The 20078-nt window shown below is 39.8% G+C and overlaps 2 pseudogenes; one reads left to right on the forward strand and one right to left on the reverse strand.

The window, feature by feature from the left end:
- The first annotated feature begins 1972 nt into the window (after positions 1 to 1972).
- On the forward strand, positions 1973 to 9920 carry LOC149190946 (ATPase GET3A pseudogene; annotated as a pseudogene).
- A 1852-nt stretch (positions 9921 to 11772) lies between these two features.
- Positions 11773 to 20078, reverse strand: part of LOC149190947 (ATPase GET3A-like) — a 36716-nt pseudogene continuing 28410 nt past the window's right edge.

The following is a 20078-nucleotide window of genomic DNA, read 5'->3' on the forward strand; positions in this document are numbered from 1 at the left end:
TCACATATCACCGTAAGCACATTCAGATCATACCATCATTATAATCATAGATCTAGCATTATTAACTACACAACCAAAAGTAGATCGGTATATTAATTAGGCTTCAAATAAAATGAAGCTGCTCACCAAGGTAATTTTTTCTCTCATGAATTTTATGACCTTGTAGCAGATTATATGATAGTTTTCTATAGTTAGAAACCAACATCAGTATGGGGGTATGCATTATATTTTTCATCTAAATAATTTTTGTTGTTCACGCCTGGTCTTATTTTCAAAATCCAAGAACAAGAGGCTGGTGTAAGGCCCAACACTCAAAAGTTGGCATAGTTTCGCTGGAAGGTTGATTACATTTGATTGAAACCAACCTTATTTATAATACAAACTATACATAAATAAGCTCATCCACAAAGCATTTAATTTTTCATTTTGCATTACCTTTATTTCATTATTTCAGTTGGTGAATAAGGCAACAGTTCCAAAGAATAATTTTTAGGGATATTTTCAAATATTACAGTTCAAAGATTCAAAGAATTTTGACTCCATGCCCAGTGTCTTGAAAGCAAAACATTGTCCCTAAGTGAAGCCAATGTTGTAACTAAATTTTGCATACATATAACCCTTAGATTTTAACAAACAAGGTCCAGAAAGGAAACAAAATCAGAGGAAAATCAGGGTAACAATAGGGACACAAACAAAGATAAGGATAAAACAAGTTTTAGAGATATATTTCACGATGAGGACTTTGTTGTAGATTTACTTGTTGGCGGAGAAATACAGTTCAAAGTATTTAAAATAATTAGTGATTTGGTGCAAAAAATTGATAAATATTTTCTTTATTCAAATGCTTATGCCATTATGAAGATCTCTCAGAAGTTGGAATTAACAGGTATATATATCTATTCTCTCCACTTGATGTTCCTGAGAAGGTGGACATCTGAACAATTTGTCTATGCATTCATGCACTTTCAAAGAAATCATGTTCAAGGCATTTGCATATGCCTTATTTTTTCATATGTGACAAAAGGAGGTGGCTTGGTGTCTGAAATGAAAATTGGTTGAGTAGAATTTAGTTCTTCTATCCAATGCTCTCCTTATTTTTGATGACCTAAATATTTTATATAATGTTTTTGAACTTCGTAAAGAGAAAATGGAATTTATTGTTTCTTTTCCTATGTCATGTTGAATATGCCCAGTAGCATATTGGGCAGTTGGGTTATCTATAATTTAGATTAGACAGTCTAGTAAGATTCCAATTTGGATTAGAGTTGGTACAGGTACCCAATTTCTCATTTTTACTTGGGAAGTTTGTGTTTTTCGTCACCATTGTCATATTACAAAAATTACCATAGTACTATATTACATGCCAGAATTGCCAGTTGAAATGTTGCATTGGGATGAATTAATAATGAAAGAATGTCTTTCTATTGCTCAAAATCTCAACCTCATGGCCACATTGTTATAACTCCGCAGTTATTCATGTATGATTGCATAGTGGATTTTATTAGTTGTTGATATTGAGAGCCCATTCAAGATTATGGGTAAAGTAATGTGCACAACATCCACATATGGATCATCCATAACTTGGTCATAGTTGCCATACAACTTCACTTATAGAGAGAAATTGTTAGCATAAGCAAAGGTGTAGTCTATGTGGGGGGGGGAGGGGAGTGTGAAAATGCTACCACGAATTTAATTCCTTCCAATTAAAAGTGTTTTCTTTTCAAATAGAAATTAAAATTGTCGAATGACTCGATTGAACAGATCATTGAATTGAAGGACAATGTTGGAGCCATATCATTATTGGTCATTTAGATACATTATCACTGTAAAAGCATTGAATCTTTCTCTCATCGGGGTTTATAGCAAATTTCAATATTCTCTAAGAGGATCATGCATAGGTCAACCTATTATTGACAAATCCTTGATCACAGAGAGTATTGTCATTTAAAAACAAATTTTGTTGGCTTTCCTCATGAGCAATGACAACTTAAACAATTCATTTCAATAGAAATTCACCAAAACTCACACGCTAGTGTGGGAATTCCTGAAACTATATGCCATGGAGATGAATTCTAATGTTGAAGGTGATGAAAAAATTTGTATTTGAGCTTGCAAATGCAATTCCAGACATAGATGAGGCAATGAGCTTCACGAAGTGCTCAAATTAGTATAAACTATGGATTATTTAGTCATAGTTTTTGACATTTCTCCAACTGGCCATACATTGTGATTATTATAGTTTCTTTCTACTTTAGGAAAAGGATTGACTAAGATGATAGCATTGAAAAACAAATTTGGAGGTCTCATAAGCCAAGGTAACTAGAATGTTTGGTGTAAATAATGAATTTGGAGAAGATGTTATAATGGGCAAGCTTGAAAGTGTGAAATGTGAAAAAAATTTAATCTAACACATCAAAAACCCCTACTGCATTTTATGGTTTACTATCTCCTACTTGTTCTTTACATTATCAAGTTATTTAAATGCATAAATATCGAAGTAAACAAAAATGCAGCCTTCACAAATATACAAATCAACAACTAAAATAAACTGAGACAACACAAGGGACACTGTTATTTTTGGACAATCGTCCCTGGAAAAACCCAATGCGAGAAAATCGGTGTAGCATATATAGGGTTTTATTATTAAGCAGATTTTGAATACAATTAGGGTGCTAGAAATGACCCACCCTTCAGAGAATATCCTTGGCAGAAATAACTCTATTCGGAGACAGATATTCCAGCAAATCAGCAGCCAGATGAAAAATCCCACAGTGACTACGGTTGTTCCTTGTGTTGGAAAATGAAAGCTACTCCACGCACTCCTCTGGAACTGTGTCACCCTCTTTAGAACTCTGTCACCCTCTCCCGGCTAATCTGCTCTCAGTCTACCCCATAGATTTCATTAGCGCAGCCTCTGAAGATTGTTGCGTTAACTTTGTCAGTGTCTATGGCCTCTATGTCAGCTTATTTGGCCCTCTGCGTCTTCTGCGCTAGCCTCCTTAGCCTCTATGTCAACCCTTGCTGCCTCTGCGTCAACCTTCCTAGGCTCTATGATGCCTCTTCAAGCACTCTGCTTCGTCTCTAATATGTATTCTTCAGTCTCCTGCCGAACTACCCCTCGCTGCAACTAATCACTTGTTTGATTTCCTCAGCAAACCTCGCCCCAGAAAATCTAACCAACTGATCTCTCTTGGTGTCTTGGTGTATCTCCAACTGATCCTCAAGCCTCCTCTTATACTTTTCCTATTGACGATTCAACGGCCGAGATTAATTCCCTAATCAACGGCTAAGATTAGATATTGCTTGATCCTCGTTATTTAGAACTTTCTCACTCATATTATATTAATACACATTAATATTTTAATTTTCCTAAGTTTAGAATTAGGGTCTCATTAAAAATATTAATTATTTTAATATCTCTCCATCTAGGTGGAATTTTCCCAGACGATTTTTGGGTCTTGGAGATATCATGTTTCTTAGCCTCCCCAAAAATTTTCATGGCTATAGCACATCTGAAGCTACCAAAATCAACACTCCCTCTTAGCAAGGAATGTGCTCTAGTAATGATTCACCATAGAAACATCACACTGATCCTCCGCATCTGTACTTGTGCTAATGTTTGGCCTGTTGCCTCACATCCTCTGCACTGCTACTTCTTGTACTTCTGCCCATGACACTGCCACTTCCACTACTACATTTGTACTGTAGCTCCCTCTCAACATGCTGCATCATGTTGCCCATAGCATTGCCACTGTTAACTGTTGCACTACAACTCAGTTACCGAGAAGTAGGTAACTGACTTCCCCCAAATAATGACATCTCGTTTAGTCTAAAAGCCTCGTGATATTGAAACTACCTCTATTGATATCCTGTGCTCCCTATGTTGCCACTGTGTTGTTGCAAATACCTTTGTGCCTCTCGCACTGCTGCAACCTCTGTTGCGTTGCTACAGACTTCTGCACTCTAGCACTGCCTTGGCACTCCATCACACTTTGCTCCACCCGACACTTGTCACCATGCTCTTGTCGTTAAGGGCTCCTGTAGCCAGATGTGATCCAAGAGTTTGGGTACCTCAAGGATCCTTCCCTCGTATGTAGTCCTCCTGACTACAACTCGATGTCAACCCACCTCTTCTCTAGAGGTGTATGAGAACTCATGGAACAATCGTCATCGGTCTCGACATCCTTCTCCACCTTTGTTGGAGCTGCCTTTGAGTCGAAAGCTCCTCCCTTGTCTTTGTTCCTAGGGCACTGAGATGCATAATGTCCCAACTCCCCACAATTGAAGCACTTGACCTTGGAGATTTCCTTCCTCTTCCTCTTCTCTTGTTGTTCCGCAGATGCTAGAGCCGCATCCTCCTCCTCCTCTTTCTTGACTCGAACTCCCTTACCACTACTCCCCACCTTGGTCTACCTCATGATCTATTCTTATCGAAGAGCTGCTCACATCTCTTCCCAACTGGGGAGAGTCTCTCTACCCAAAATTCTTTGGACAAATGTCTCCCAGTCCTTGGAGACTGTATTCAGAGAATTCCTGACCATAAACTCTGGATCTGGTGTAGACCCCACATAAGTAAGTTGGTTGTGAATTCCTTGTAACCTGAGAAGGAACGAATCTATCTCCTCTCCTTTCTGAATCTGATATGACCTCAGCTAATTCTTCGATAGCATATTCCATTGCAAGGGAGAGCCATGGTATAAGGTGGTCAGCTTCTGCCACATCTCATTTGTTGTGTTCTTCTCAGTAATATGTGGTATGACATGATCCTTGACCCCATCTAGGATCATGCATTTCGCTTATGCCATGGCCTCCTCATACTTCTCATTTGCATTCGGGTCAACTGGGACATCTATGGTTTTCAAGGCATTGTCCTTGATGCGATGTTTATCCAGGATTTCCAGGATCCTGGCCTTCCAGATGACAAAATTGGAAGCCCCATCCAATCTATCCTGATCCCTCAATCTGTTCACTGCCATCTCTGCTCCTCTCCTAGACTCCCTATGAGTCTCGAATTCCCTCCTGGAAATCTGCCATCTGTCGAATCACTCCTCTCCAATCCCCCTTTTCTGCTGCAACTCAGATCTGGATTTCTTGGTTGGAAATCCGTTGAGGTAGTTATTCCCTCTACCTTGGTTCTGTCTCCTTATACATTGTTATGCACAGACAGAAACAATGTCCCACCAGCTCCTCAAATCACAATCTGTACAGCTCCCTTAGCCCGGAAACTGAAGAATCTAAGCCCTTCTGGCTCTACGCAATCATAGTGAGAGCTGGATCAACTCCTCCTGGCCTCAGCATCAATCTTTCCTGACATAGAAAGATGACTGGGCAGTGCATAATCATGACCTTCCCCTCCTCTCCCTCTGCGCTAGCTCTCCTCCTGGATCAGAATGCTGACGCAGGCTCTGCGTGAGCCTCTACGTCACCCTCTTAGCACTGTGTCACTCCTCCTCTTGCCTCTTCAGCTCTGGAACAACGCTGTCTCTCGAGACAACTACTTCACTGCTGTAAATCCCTACTGCATTTTCTGGTTTACTATCTCCTACTTGTTCTTTACATTAACAAGTTATTTAAATGCATAAAGATCGAAGTAAACACAAATGCAACCCTCACAAATATACAAATCAACAACTGAAATAAACTGAGACAACACAAGGGACACTATTATTTTTTCACAATTGTCCCCAGAAAAACCCAATGTGGGAAAACTGGTGCAGCATATAGAGGGTTTTATTATTAAGAAAATTTTGAATACAACTAGGGTGCCAAAAATGGCTCACCCTTCAGAGAATATCCTTGGCATAAATATTTCTATTCGGAGATAGATATTCCGGAAAATTAGCAGCCAGATGAAAAATCCCATAGTGACTAGGGATGTTCCTTGTGCTGGATAGTGAACGTTGCTCCATGCACTCCTCTGGAACTGTGTCACCCTCTTCAGAACTTCGTCACCCTCTCCCGTCTAATTTGCCCTCAGTCTTCCCCAAAGAATTCCTCAGCGTAGCCTCTGAAGCTCTCTACGTCAAATTCGTCAGCCTCTGCATCAACTTATTTGGCCCTTCGCATCTTTTGCGTTGGCCTCCTTAGCCTCTGCATCAACCCTTGTTGCCTTTGCGTCAGCCTTCCTAGGCTTTGTGCTACCTCTTATGGCACTCTGTTGCTTCTCCAATATGTATTCTTTGGCATCCTGCAGAACTGCCCCTCATTGCAACTGATCACTTGTTCGATTTCCTCAGCAAACCTCGCCCCAGAAAATCGAACTCACTGATCTCTCTTGGTGTCTAGGTGTATCTCCAACTGACCCTCAAGCCTCCTCTTATACTTTCCCTGTTGACGATTCAACGGCCGAGATTAAGTCCCTCATCAAGGACTAAGATTAGATCTAGCTTGATCCTCATTATTTAGAAATTTATCACCCATATTATATTAATACACATTAATATTTTAATTTTCCTATGTTTAGACTTAGGGTCTCATTAAAAATATTAATTATTTTAATATCTCTCCATCCATGAATTTCCCCAAACGATTTCTGGGTCTTGGATATCTCATGCGCCTTAGCCTCTCCACCAATTTTCATGGCTAGAGCACATCCGATGCTACCAAAAATCAACATGAAAGATGTGATTAAGTCAACAAGCAATTTCATGACCTAGATTTAACAAAATTTGTTTGTGTTCGCATTCTGCTGTTCATTCCCTTTATAAGACAATATACATACAACACTTTGAATAGTGATCGACAAGTCAGAAATTCTCATTCCCATATCAACGAAATCTTGACAATTTGAAGTGCACAGAGGTTATGCTAAGGGGAATTGTCAAGAAGTGAATTCCCCAAACAACTCATTACAAGATGGATGGTTGGGATTTATTTCGACGATTCTCCCCTACTTTTCCAGAAACCAACAGAGGATCGTCGGGAGGCTATTTATGGTTTTCCATGACACCACACATGGTTTTTTCCAACGTATGCATGATGATAACCTGCGGCCCGCTTAACCTCCATCTAGTTTTAAATGCTAGCATATGTATTAGATTGGGGTCAAATGATATATGTGCGTGAATTGGCGTAAATTTTAATGTAATGTAAAAGGGATGGGGCTTTGTTTATAAGTTACAAAGGATTTACTTAAATATCATATATGTTATATAATATATAGACATAGATATAATATTAAATCACTATTTTTGTAATCTTATTATTTTAAATTTTCTCAATAAGTAAACAGTTGTATAATTGTTTAAAATCAGTATTGAAATTGATTAAGAATAGTTATGCTAGGAGCAAAAATAAAATACGAGCACAACAAAGAAGTAAGGATTCAGATTCTGCAAACTATAAAACTAATGTAATGAGGAAATATCTTAGAGGCTATTTATGCTTTTCCATGACACCACACATGGTTTTTTCCAACGTATGCATGACGATAGCCTGAGGCTCGCTTAACCTCCATCTAGTTTTAAATGATAGCATATGTATTAGATTGGGGTCAAATGATATATGTGCATGATTTGGTGTAAATTTTAATGTAATGTAAAAGGGATGGGGCTTTTTTTATAAGTTACAAAGGATTTATTTTAATATTATATATGTTAGATAATATATAGATATAGATATAATATTAAATCACTATTTTTGTAATTTTATTATTTTAAATTTTCTCAATAAGTAAACAGTTGTATAATTGTTTGAAATCAGTATTGAAATTGATTAAGAATAGTTATGCTAGGAGCAAAAATAAAATACGAGCACAACAAAGAAGTAAGGATTCAGATTCTGCAAACTATAAAACTAATGTAATGAAGAAATATCTTGGAGGTTGAAGAATAAGAGTTAGTTTTGATTCCATCTCTTGGGTAAATTTCAACATTATTTCCTTTCCTATGTTTGTCCTTGACGCGATGTTTATCTAGGATCGCCAGGATCCTGGCCTTCCAGATGACAAAATTGGAAGCCCCATCCAATCTCTCGTGATCCCTCAATCCGTTCACTGCCATATCTTCTCCTCTCCTAGGCTCCCTCTGAGTCTCGACTTCCCTCCTGGAAATCTGCTAACTGTCGAATCACTCCTCTCCAATCCCCCTTTTCTGCTGCAACTCGGATCTGGATTTCTTGGCTAGAAATCTATCGAGGTAGTGCTTCCCTCTACCTTGGTTCTGTCTCCTTAGACATTGTTTTGCACATACAGAAACAATGTCCCACCAGCTCCTCAAATCACAATCTGCACAGCTCCCTTAGCCTCTGCAACTGAAGAATCTAAGCCCTTCCGGCTCTATGCAATCACAATGAGAGTTGGATCAGATCCTCCTGGCCTCAGCGTCAATCCTTCCTCACTGAGAAAGATGACCGGGCACTGCATAGGCTTGATCTGCCCCTCCTCTGCCTTTGTGCTGGCTCTCCTCTTGGCTCAGAATGCTGATGCAGGCTATGCGTGAGCCTCTACGTCACCCTCTTAGCACTGTGTCACTCCTCCTCTTGCCTCTTCAGCTCTGGAACAACGTTGTCTCTTGGGACAGTTGCTTCACTGCTGCAAATCCTCAAATTTCTCCTGCTGGTGTCTCCAACCCTCCTTGATCTGCAATCGCTCTGATACAATGTGAAAATTTAAGAATCTAACACATCAGAAATCCCTACTACATTTTCTAGTTTACTATCTCCTACTTGTTCTTTACATTAACAAGTTATTTAAATGCATAAAGATCAAAGTAAACACAAATGAAACCCTCACAAATATACAGATTAACAAATGAAATAAACTGAGAAAACACAAAGGACACCATTATTTTTGGACAATCATCCCCGGAAAAACCCAATGCTGGAAAACTGGTGCAATATATAGAGGGTTTTATTATTAAGTATATTTTGAATACAACTAGGGTGCCAGAAATGACTCACCCTTTAGAGAATATCATTGGCATAAATACCTCTATTCGGAGATAGATATTCCGGAAAATTAGTAGCCGGATGAACAATCCCATAGTGACTACGGATGTTCCTTGTGTTGGACAGCGAACGCCGCTCCATGCACTCCTTTGGAACTATGTCACCCTCTTCAAAACTGCATCACCCTCTCCCGGCTAATCTGCCCTCAGTCTTCCCCAAAGAATTCCTCAGTGCAGCCTCTGAAGCTCTCTGCGTCAAATTCGTCAGCCTCTATGGCCTCTGCATGAACTTATTTTGCCCTCTGCATCTTTTGCACTGGCCTCCTTAGCCTCTGTGTCAACCCTTGTTGCCTTTGCGTCAGCCTTCCTAGGCTTTGCGCTACCTCTTCTGGCACTCTACTGCCTCTCTAATATGTATTCTTTGGCCTCTTGCCGAACTGCCCCTCACTGCAACTGATCACTTGTTCGATTTCCTCAGCAAACCTCGCCCCAGAAAATCGAACTGACTGATCTCTCTTGGTGTCTTGGTGTATCTCCAACTGACCCTCAAGCCTCCTCTTATACTTTTCCTGTTGACGATTCAACAGCCGAGATTAAGTCCCTAATCAACGACTAAGATTAGATCTGGCTTGATCCTCATTATTTAGAACTTTCTCACCCATATTATATTAATACACATTAATATTTTAATTTTCCTAAGTTTAGACTTAGGGTCTCATTAAAAATATTAATTATTTTAATATCTCTCCATCGAGGAATTTCCCCAAACGATTTCTGGGTCTTGGAGATCTCATGCGCCTTAGCCTCTCCACCAATTTTCATGGCTAGAGCACATTCGATGCTACCTAAACTCACATGAAAGATGTGATTGAGTAAGTCAACAAGTAGTTTCATGACCTGGATTTAACAACATTTTTTTGTGTTCGCATTTTGCAATTCATTCCCTTTATAAGACAATATACATACAACACTTTGAATAGCGATCGACAACTCAGTAATTCTCATTCCCGTATCAATGAAATCCTGAAAATTTGAAGTGCATAGAGGTTATGCTAAGGGGAACTGTAGGGAAGCAAATTCCCCAAACAACGCATTACAAGATGGATGGTTGGGATTTATTTCGGCGATTCTCCCCTACTTTTCCAAAAATCAACAGAGGATCATCGCGAGGCTATTTATGGTTTTCCATGACACCACACATGGTTTTTTCCAATGTATGCATGACGATAACCTGAGGCCCGCTTAACCTCCATCTAGTTTTAAATGCTAGCATATGTATTAGATTGGGGTCAAATGATATATGTGCATGAATTGGCTTAAATTTTAATGTAATGTAAAAGGGATGGGGCTTTGTTTATAAGTTACAAAGGATTTATTTTAATATTATATGACATGTAATACAATACTATTGTAATTTTTGTAATATGACAATGGTGACGATAAACACAAACTTCCCAAGTAAAAATGAGAAAGTGGGTACCTGTACCAACTCTGATCCAAATTGGAACTGTCTAATCTAAATTATAGATAACCCAACTGCCCAATATGCTACTGGGCATATTCAACATGACATAGGAAAAGAAACAATAAATTCCATTTTCTCTTTACGAAGTTCAACAACATTATATAAAACCTTTAGGTCATCAAAAATAAGGAGAGCATTGGATAGAAGAACTAAATTCTACTCAACCAATTTTCATCTCAGACACCAAGCCACCTCCTTTTGTCACATATGAAAAAATAAGGCATATGCAAATGCCTTGAACATGATTTCTTTGAAAGTGCATGAATGCATTGACAAATTGTTCAAATTTCAATCTTCTCAGGAACATCAGGTCGAGAGAATAGATATATATATACCTGTTAATTCCAACTTCTAAGAGATCTTCAGAATGGCATAAACATTTGAATAAAGAAAATATTTATCAAATTTTTGCACCAAATCACTAATTATTTTAGATACTTTGAACTGTATTTCTCCGCCAACAAGTAAATCTACAACAAAGTCCTCATCGTGAAATATTTTCTCTAAAACTTATTTTATCCTTATCTTTGCTAGTGTCCCTATTGTTACCCTGAATGGCCTCTGATTTTGTTTCCTTTCTGGACCTTGTTTGTTAAAATCTAAGGGTTATATGTATGCAAAATTTAGTTACAACATCAGCTTCACTTAGGGACAATGTTTTCCTTGCAAGACACTGGGCATGGAGTCAAAATTCTTTGAATCTTTGAACTGTAATATTTGAAAATCTCCCTAAAAATTATTCTTTGGAATTGTTTCCTTATTCACCAACTGAAATAATGAACTAAAAGTAATGCAAAATGAAAATTAAATGCTTTGTGGATGAGCTTATTTATGTATAGCTTGTATTATAAATAAGGTTGGTTTCAATCAAATGTAATCAACCTTCTAGCGAAACCATGCCAAATTTTGAGTGTTGGGCCTTACATCAGCCCCTTGTTCTTGGATTTTGAAAATAAGGCCGGGTGTGAACAAAAAAAATTCTTTAGATGAAAAATATAATGCATACCCCCATAGTGATGTTGGTTTCTCACTATATAAAACTATCATATAATCTGCTACAAGGTCATAAAATTCATGAGAGAAAAAATTACCTTGGTGAGCAGCTTCATTTTATTTGAATTTCGCAGTAGCTCGCTAATGAAAATGTTTCATCAACAATTTTATGGAATTGCTAGAGATATCTTCTTTGATTAAACAATTATCATCAATTTTTGGTTCTTCAACTTTGGGTTCTACACACTGATTTTTTCCTGAAACAATATTCATATGACTAAATAATTATAGGATGCTTACCTTTATTTCAGGGACCTCATTTTCTTACTTCCAATAGGAAACTTCTTTATCAAATCCTTCATGACATTTTCATGTCAGTAATTTTTTTTCAATAACTGCACCAAACACTTCCCCTAAATCACACGAGTCATAAACCAGAGCATCTTCTGGAAAATTCAACCCTTCATCTGAATCATAGGAAACATTGATAGGATAACTAGTAAAATTCACAAAATAAGAGTTCTGAGGGTTGATTTGCAACTCAATAATTTCTCCTCTTTTTGGAGAAAAAATTGTTCTCTGTTAATGGAGATACAACCATTCTAAACACCTAAAAAAATAACACCCAAAGTGAAGTTAGTAGGTGATGATATACAAACCATGACTGGTTCTTGTCACCCTTAAGAATCAACTATAAAATCTTATAAACCTGAGGAAAATTTTCAACTTCGTCATCGACAACGGCTCTAATTGATGTTGTTCCCTGGAGACAACCTCTAACTGGAGGAGGTTAGTTCCTGGGACATCTACAAGAATTAATGAAGATTTTAAATATATGGTTGGATAGTGAGACTATGAGAGTTGCAATGAATAATCTAGTCCAAAAACCTATCATTCAAAATTAGAATTACCAGGCTAATGAGGATTGCAGAGTTCAAATTAAAAAGATGGCTAAAAGAAAGATGAAGAGGGACAATGTTTTACAAATCAAACATTTAAGAATTTGAGTTCAAACTCTACAAAAAGAATGGTGAAAATACTAAGAAATTGTGTATGAATCCTTGGAAGTGGAGTGCCTATTAAGAGATCTATAATGAAAAGTGAGTACCTATGAGGTTAATTCATACTCCCAATTTAAAAGTCCCCGTTGCTACATACACTTGTCTATGAGGAGAAAAACCTAATTTAAATGACAAACACAAGAAATAAAGCAATGTTGCAATTTATCCAAAAGCTAAAATCAAAATGACTATTATTTTTTAGTCTCTAAGAAATTTTTTCATTACATTAGTCTCACAATTTGTTTACTCTGAAATATTACTTCTCCCCTCTGTCGGTCTTTTATATTTGTTCCTACCCTAACTACTCTTGATCAGTTTCAAAACTGATTTTATTTTTTTTTTGAAAAATTTAAAATAATTAAATTACAAAATAGTGATTTAATATTATATATATTATATATAACATCTATAATATTAAAAGAAATCTTTTGTAACTTATAAACAAAGCCCCACCCCTTTTACATTATATCACAAAATTTATGCCAATTCATGCACATATTTCATTCTAGCCCAATTTAATACATATGTTAGCATTTAAAATTGGACAACGGTTAAGTAGGCCCTAGGTTATGGTCATGCATACGTTGGCAAAAGCCATGTGTGGTGTCATGCAAAACCGTCAACAACCTCCCGATGGTCCTCTATTGGTTTTTGGGAAAGTGGGGGAGAACTGTCGAAATAAATCCCAACATAGAACTATTATTCAGTAAAAACGAGGAAGAGTTTTACATTTGTTTGGATTAAATGCAGTGGATCAGTGCTACTTAGTAATGATTTTTGAAGACTAAAATTTATTCGAAAAACAAAATAGAGCAGTCTTCATAAGGCATGGTAGCAAGCATATTTAGATTGCATCAAAACCAGAAAGGAAAATAAAAATAGACATAAAATCATACAATAGGCCTAGGAGAGGTCACAAGAGATAAAAAAACTGCCAAAAATCACTTATGAAAATTCCAAAAAACCCTGCCCACATAACGAACTAGCAACAAAGTACTCAAAATGGAAAAAACCAGGAAAAAGAATCAAACCCTATTTGGAAAGGAAGTCAGCAACGAGATTTTGTTTACGATAGATATGCTGAAATGAGATATTAGAAAGACTGCATTTAGATTCCTGATACAGATCATCCAATTGCAGAGGGAGAAGACCCCAAGGGTCAATGTGTTGTTTGGGGGAATCCGCTTGTTGATGGTTCCCCACAACATAACCTCTGTGCACTTCAAACTGTCGGGACATCGTTGATCTAGGCATGACAAGATATGAGCTGTTGATTGTTGTTCAAAGTGATATATGTATACTGTCTTATAAAGGAAAAGGAATTGCATAATGCAAACACAAACAAATGTCGTTAAATTCGAATCATGAATCTGCTTGTTGACTTAATCACATATTTCATGCTTTCAAGCTTTCCCATTATAACATCTTCTCCAAATTCATCATTTACGCCAAACATTCTAGTTACCTGGCAGATGAGACCTCCAATTTTTTTTTTTCAATGCTATCTTCTTGGTCAACCCTTTTTCTAAAGTAGAAATAAATTGTAGTAGTCGTAAAGTATGACCAATTGGAGCGGTGTTAAAAACTAAGACTAAATAATCCATAACTTGTACCAATGAGCATCTCCTTGAAGCTCATTGCCTCATTTATGTCAGGAATTTCATTTGCAAGCTCAAATATAGAGTTTTTCATTGCCTTAAACTCATATATTTTGAGGTTCATTTTTTCAAGGTTTGCATTATTGCTTGATGATGACAGTTCATGAGTTCTGTTGTATGTCAATGATCTCTTGATCAAGATGTTTTGTATCTGTTGTGGATTGGTTGTGCATTGATTTGATATGGTTGCAATGGTTGGTTGAGATTCAATTCAGTAATTGGTTTGATTCAATATTCGGTGGGATGATGTTACATTGCTTCAATTGGTTCAATGAGTGTATTTTAGATTCAATATTTAGTTTGGTATTGAGTGGTTCTAATGTGAAGGTTTGATGAAAGGTTGCCTACATGTTGTTTAATTATTGTTTGACAAGTGGATCTAGTTTGAAACATTATGGAACATGGTCCACAAGAGGTGCTAAGGGTCGAAGCCTTTAATAAGGGAGTCGCAGCTTCCTTCCAGTGGTAGATTGTAAATTTTTTCAGGGGGTAGGTGCTCCCTTCCGGTAGGAGGTTTTAGCCTCCTGCAAGTGGGTGCCTGTGTGTTGGTAAGAGTCTTCACCAGTACAACATGTAATGAATGTTTTCTTTATAAAATAAGAAAGAAGACAAAGTGGTGGGCCCCAGTATTGTCAATAATGCTACAACTCCTGGGGCTTCCTATCTCTAATTTTATCAACCCGGTAGTTCATACAAACTTGGAAGCGACGGTGCTGTATGCACAAGTACTAGCTCTTGTCGCAGCTGTCACTTGGTCAGCTGGCACAAGTCCGCTAGGGCTCAAGCCAACTTCTATATGTTCTCAGAAGAAGCTTTCTCAATGATGGACGAAGGCTATCTCAAAGGAAATTAATCTACTTTGCAAAAATGAACTGAAAGCCAACCAAAACATGGAAACCCTAGTAAACCCTAATCTGACTAGTTTAACCTCTATGATGCAATAGTGAGAGTGCAAACTTCTAGAAATGATGCCATGACTGCTAGTGATATGAAATGCATGAACTTAAACTACTTCCATTGAAAAGAACATTGTTTTTGTATTTTTGCTTAAGTGGTTGGAGTGATTATGATTTTGTTTCTTATTAGGGTTTGGCTATGCAGAGGTGGTGCGAAGGGAAAGAAAGCTTGGGAAAGGTCAGGAGGGCTAGGAGAGGTCCCAGGGGATCCCTAACATCATTCCACAGGAGTCCACAACGTTCAGATGCTCGGCAACCGAGTTTGCAGGCTTCTACAGGATGTCTGCAGGGGATCCTACAGGAAACTCAGGAATTCTACAGGAAGTCTGCTAACTTCTACAGGATGTTCTACCGTGGGAGTTTTGGGTGATGGTGAAGTGATGGAGCGGTATGGGTGGATGGGTGAGATGGAGATGGAGCTTGTGATGGCTCAGGGGCAGAGAAATCAGATGGAGAAAGAGTGCATGAAGTTGGTTGGTGGATAGCAGAATGGAAGCAACGAAAGGTCAAGAAAATGGAGCTACGTGGACAATGAAAGAGTTGGAAGGTAAACGAGCTGAACAGAGGTCGAGTAGGTGGCTTTAGGCGTGGTTAAGAAGAAGAAGAAGGAAATGGGATGATGCTGAGCAGTGTAAATAAAACAAATTGCTTATGTCTTGCACCAAAAACGAGAATTCATTAACCTGTGCTACCTGTGCTATTAAACAAATGAACAGCAATGTAAATCATGAAGAGAAGTCGTGCATGGAGTTGGAATGAAGAAGTATGGCTCAAGATCAGAGTGCATGGATGGATCTATAATTAAAATGACTGTGTTGCAGCTTGCATGAAAGTAAAAAGACTGCGTTTTTTGGTGGTTGGTACAGACTGCACCCCAATCTCTAAACAGAGATGGCAGTGAAGGCACTATCAACCTTTTCTTGGTGCTCCAATGAATTACAATCCTCCTATTCTAATCTAAGCAACTGAAAGCGATTTAATCATAAGCTAATCCTACTCAATCTCATTAAAGAAATCAAATCAGCAGACTGTGTTCTCGAAATGCATGTCAAAACAAAGAAACAAAGTGCTGAAAAGAAAGGCAAATAACACTACAAAGAAGAGGAGGTCTATTGCTCTCAGGTTGGGCCCTAACCTGAGAGCTATAGCTCCCTTAAAAACTCGAAATTAGATCCAAATCTGCTTGCTTTTATTCATAATCAAGAATCTAATGTCATGCCAAAACTGGCTTACAAAAACAAACACCGAGCTGTAACTCGTGCTCAGAAATTACAATAGTAATTCAAAAGTTCAAAAAGCTCCTATCAAAGGCTACGGCCTTCATATTTATACACAATGAAGATCAAGCTGGCTTCCTCCATTCGTGGAGCTTGGCTGTCCAACTGAAAGTTAAACTGCTGATCCTGTAGAATCCGTTGGCTGCCTTTAAGCTCGGTGGGGAGAGCTGTTGGAGCTCGGAGTTAAGGTGAAAATCACGAGGAAGGTCATCAAGACTGTGGACAACCTCCCTATGAACCCGCAATGCCACCTTGGCTGTCTCCTTGTCTCCATTTACGTGGTCTTTGCTCCCTTTAATGCCAAAAAACCTGAAATCATCATGCATTAGCCACATAGATATAATGCCTGCCCTTCTTCCTACAAATAACACAAATATACTAAGAAATGAATGCATAAGTGATAAAAGATGAATGGTTGAGCAAGGTAAGTAGGCCAAATGAGCCCAAATTGTACCAAAAATTGGGGCTCATCATCACCCCCCAGCTAAAATATTTGCTCATCCTTGAGCAACTTTGCTCCAGCTCCTTGTCCTTGGCCGAGAACTAGGGCCCGGAACATGCTCTTCCTTTCCTGTTCTTGGTGGCCCTGCCTCTTCTGCCCCTGGCGGTGACGAGGGTGGCGCTTCTTCCCTCTTTTCTGTTTCCTTGAGCCGGGCTTCGGAAGCCGATTGGTCTATCCTTCGTGTCCAGGTAGTTATTTTTGGGCTTCCCCTCTCGGGGGTGGCCGATGTTTTAGAGGGGGATCTCTCACTGGGTGAAGTAGGGACACCCCCTAAAATGGTTTGGCTGCTGGGTGGAGGCTGCGGCTTGCCCGTTTTTATTCTCTTACTTCTCCTAGCTTCAAAAGGTAGAGGGATCTCCCTCTCTCTCTTCTCCTTTGGCTTTGGAGGTGTACTGAGGGCGGCCAGCGCAGCTGCTGCCTCCTTTTCGAGAATGCCAGCCTTCTCTTTCTTGCGTTTTGCTTTCCCAGGGCTCCCTGTAGAGGACCCTGCCTTGACCAATTTCGGGCTTCCTGTAGGAGACCCCTTCTCTGTTTTCGGGCTTCCTGTAGAAGCCTGTTTCTGCTTTCCTGTAGACACAGGTGTCGCCACCTTGGCTTGCTTTGCTGCATGGGTTTTGCTTTTTGGTTTGGTTGCGGGTGCTGATGAGGTACTTGGGCTGATGTGGACCATCTCAGCTTTGTCCGTTCTGCTCTGCAACCTCTTCTCTCTTGCTGACAAGATGGGTGTGTCACCTTTTTCTTTGTCATCCTTTTTCTCATGCTTCTTCTTTTGTTCTTTCTTTTGCACTGTGGTCGGGGTCTTCTGGCTTGTTTCCTTCTTTCCCTCGGCCACTGATTCTTTTTCCTCACTGCTGGAGGAACCACTTTCTTCAGTCAGCATCCTTAAGTATCCGTCTCTTGTCAAATTCCTGAATGCTTCCCATGAGAGGGGAACCTTATATGAATGAAGCGCATCCTCCACAAGAAGTTTGATCAATCCATGGTGGGCTACCTGATCTGGTATGCCTTCTTTTAGCTTTGTGGCACACTCAATTAGAGACTGTAGTAGGAAATAAGGGATGCTCAGTTTCTTTTCTACAGGAAGATCAATCCGGTGCCTCAATTCAGTGAGCAACCAAAAGTGATACCCGTACACGATGCTATAACGACCTTCACAGGTTATATACTTCATGATCTGTAGGCTAACTTCATTCCATGGTGGCAACAAGCTTGTTCTACGCACCCCATTTTTGTCCTCCGAGAATTCCTCCTCAGGTGGAAAGAATTCTTTCTTGGCCTGCTGGCTCAACTTCCTTTCTTCCTTATCCCACGGCAGACCCATTGGAAGTTCAGTAATTCGACTGATATATTGTGGGGTGAGCTTGAGGCTTAGGCCCCTGAAGTTCACTGTGGCCAGTGTCTTGGATTTCGGCCTCAGAGCCTGCAAAAATTCTTCTGCCACTTCATCGTCGTAACCCTGCAATTTGTCACAAAAAGATATCCATTGAACCCGTGTGAAGAGCTCCACCACCTCCTGGTTTTCCCTTAACTTGGTTGAATCAGTGGGTTCTCGTCTAATAAACCCACCCGTCATGATAAAACAGTTTCCTTAACCAGAGGTGGTGATTGTGGAAGAAATTTGGTCTACTGAGACAGAGCGTAGAATTACGCTTCTGTCATGCACATAATCCACAAAACTTATCCCTGAGGAACTTAACACAGTTTAATTACCCTGACATCCTGTAGAATGACAGTATAGGCACAGCAGACAACAATTTCACCAATTCTCTATGACCAGACTGTGGACGATGATTTTGCCACCTTTAAAAACCAATTGCATGAAGAGTTCAGGTTTACCTTTTTAATCTGCCACCTTTTTACGTGGGGCACCCGCCTTCCTGTAGAAACTGCGTTCCTGTAGAAATAGCATTCCCGTAGAAGCAGCGCGCGATTTTCGGGAAAGACTGCAGTTGGTCTGCGCTCTGGGTGTGCTTCACAAGCGTTCTGATAGCCAAACGCTCGGCGTATCGAACTGCAGAAAGATCAGGATAGCCACTTGAGTTCAAAACGGTGGTTGATAAATGCATGAGGGCAATCTAGCCGATTAGATTTTGAATCGGCAGAATCCGTGGCGCGGGGGTGAGCTGTCCCCGCCGGACCGTTGGGCGACGTCATCCCATCATTTGCCTGCGAGTTCCCTTGCTGCCGCATCAATTCCCGCAGATCTGCCGCCGCCTCTTCTGTTAAACTCATTTTTTTTCGACGGGATTTCTCTCACGTGCGTGCTGCCCATTCTTTTTGTCATGGCCGCCACCCAAACATCCAACTAGACCATTAACTGGCCGACGTGGCTGGCCAAATGGCCATACGGCCGCTCAACCCATTCACCTTTACACTTTGCAATCAATTCAAAGTAAAATTCATGCAATCTGATGGAAGGAAGGGTCGAGACACTTACCTGCGCGGCTGCACACGATGTTTCGGTTTTTGGACGCTGGTGAGTGGATTTACCTGCTGCTGGCGAACTTACACAGGCCCGGAGGTTCATGTTTACAGGCTGCCGACGATGGATTGGATGCTTTGGCTGCATGCGTCCGCGTTCATTGCATATGGCCAGCGCTGTGAAGAGTATACACTCTAGCGGGCTCAACTGTTACAGGACTCCCGCGGGATGTCTTGTAACAGTTCTTCCTCCTTGGGTGCATGCTGCACGACGAAGGATCTGGCCTCACGATCACGCTCCCGGAGCTTCTGGATGACTGGGATGAATATGGTGTGAGATCTCCAGCATTTTTTCATTTGAAATTTGCTTTTTCTTGAGGACTCATCGATCTGCTTTGCTGGTGCAGGTAACTTCGTTGCATGTCGACAAGGATGGCAGGACGAGGTGACAACAATGTGCAAGGGAGATAACAATAGCTTGCATGCGTCCAAACCGATCCTTAGTCGTTAGATCTCCTCACAAAATGGATTCTGGGCCGTTCTGACCTTCTACAGGAAGTTTCCTGTAGAAATACAGAGCTTCCTGTAGAAAGGCTGCGCTTCCTGTAGAAAGTCTGCACCTTCCTGTAGAAAATCTGCATCTTCCTATAGAAAATCTGTGTCTTCCTGTAGAAGACTCAAGCTGTAATAAAATTGCACATACCTTGGAGAAAATGAGTATTCTTGGAGGAGGTGCTGGTGAGATGTCCTGACTGCATGATAAGGATCCTTGGCTTTGAGTTGAGAGGCTCCCTCTCCTC

The sequence above is a fragment of the Pinus tabuliformis genome, chromosome 3_1 (assembly GCF_031772625.1).
Source record: "Pinus tabuliformis cultivar Carrire ecotype Pingquan chromosome 3_1, CPIR1, whole genome shotgun sequence".
NCBI lineage: Eukaryota > Viridiplantae > Streptophyta > Pinopsida > Pinales > Pinaceae > Pinus > Pinus tabuliformis.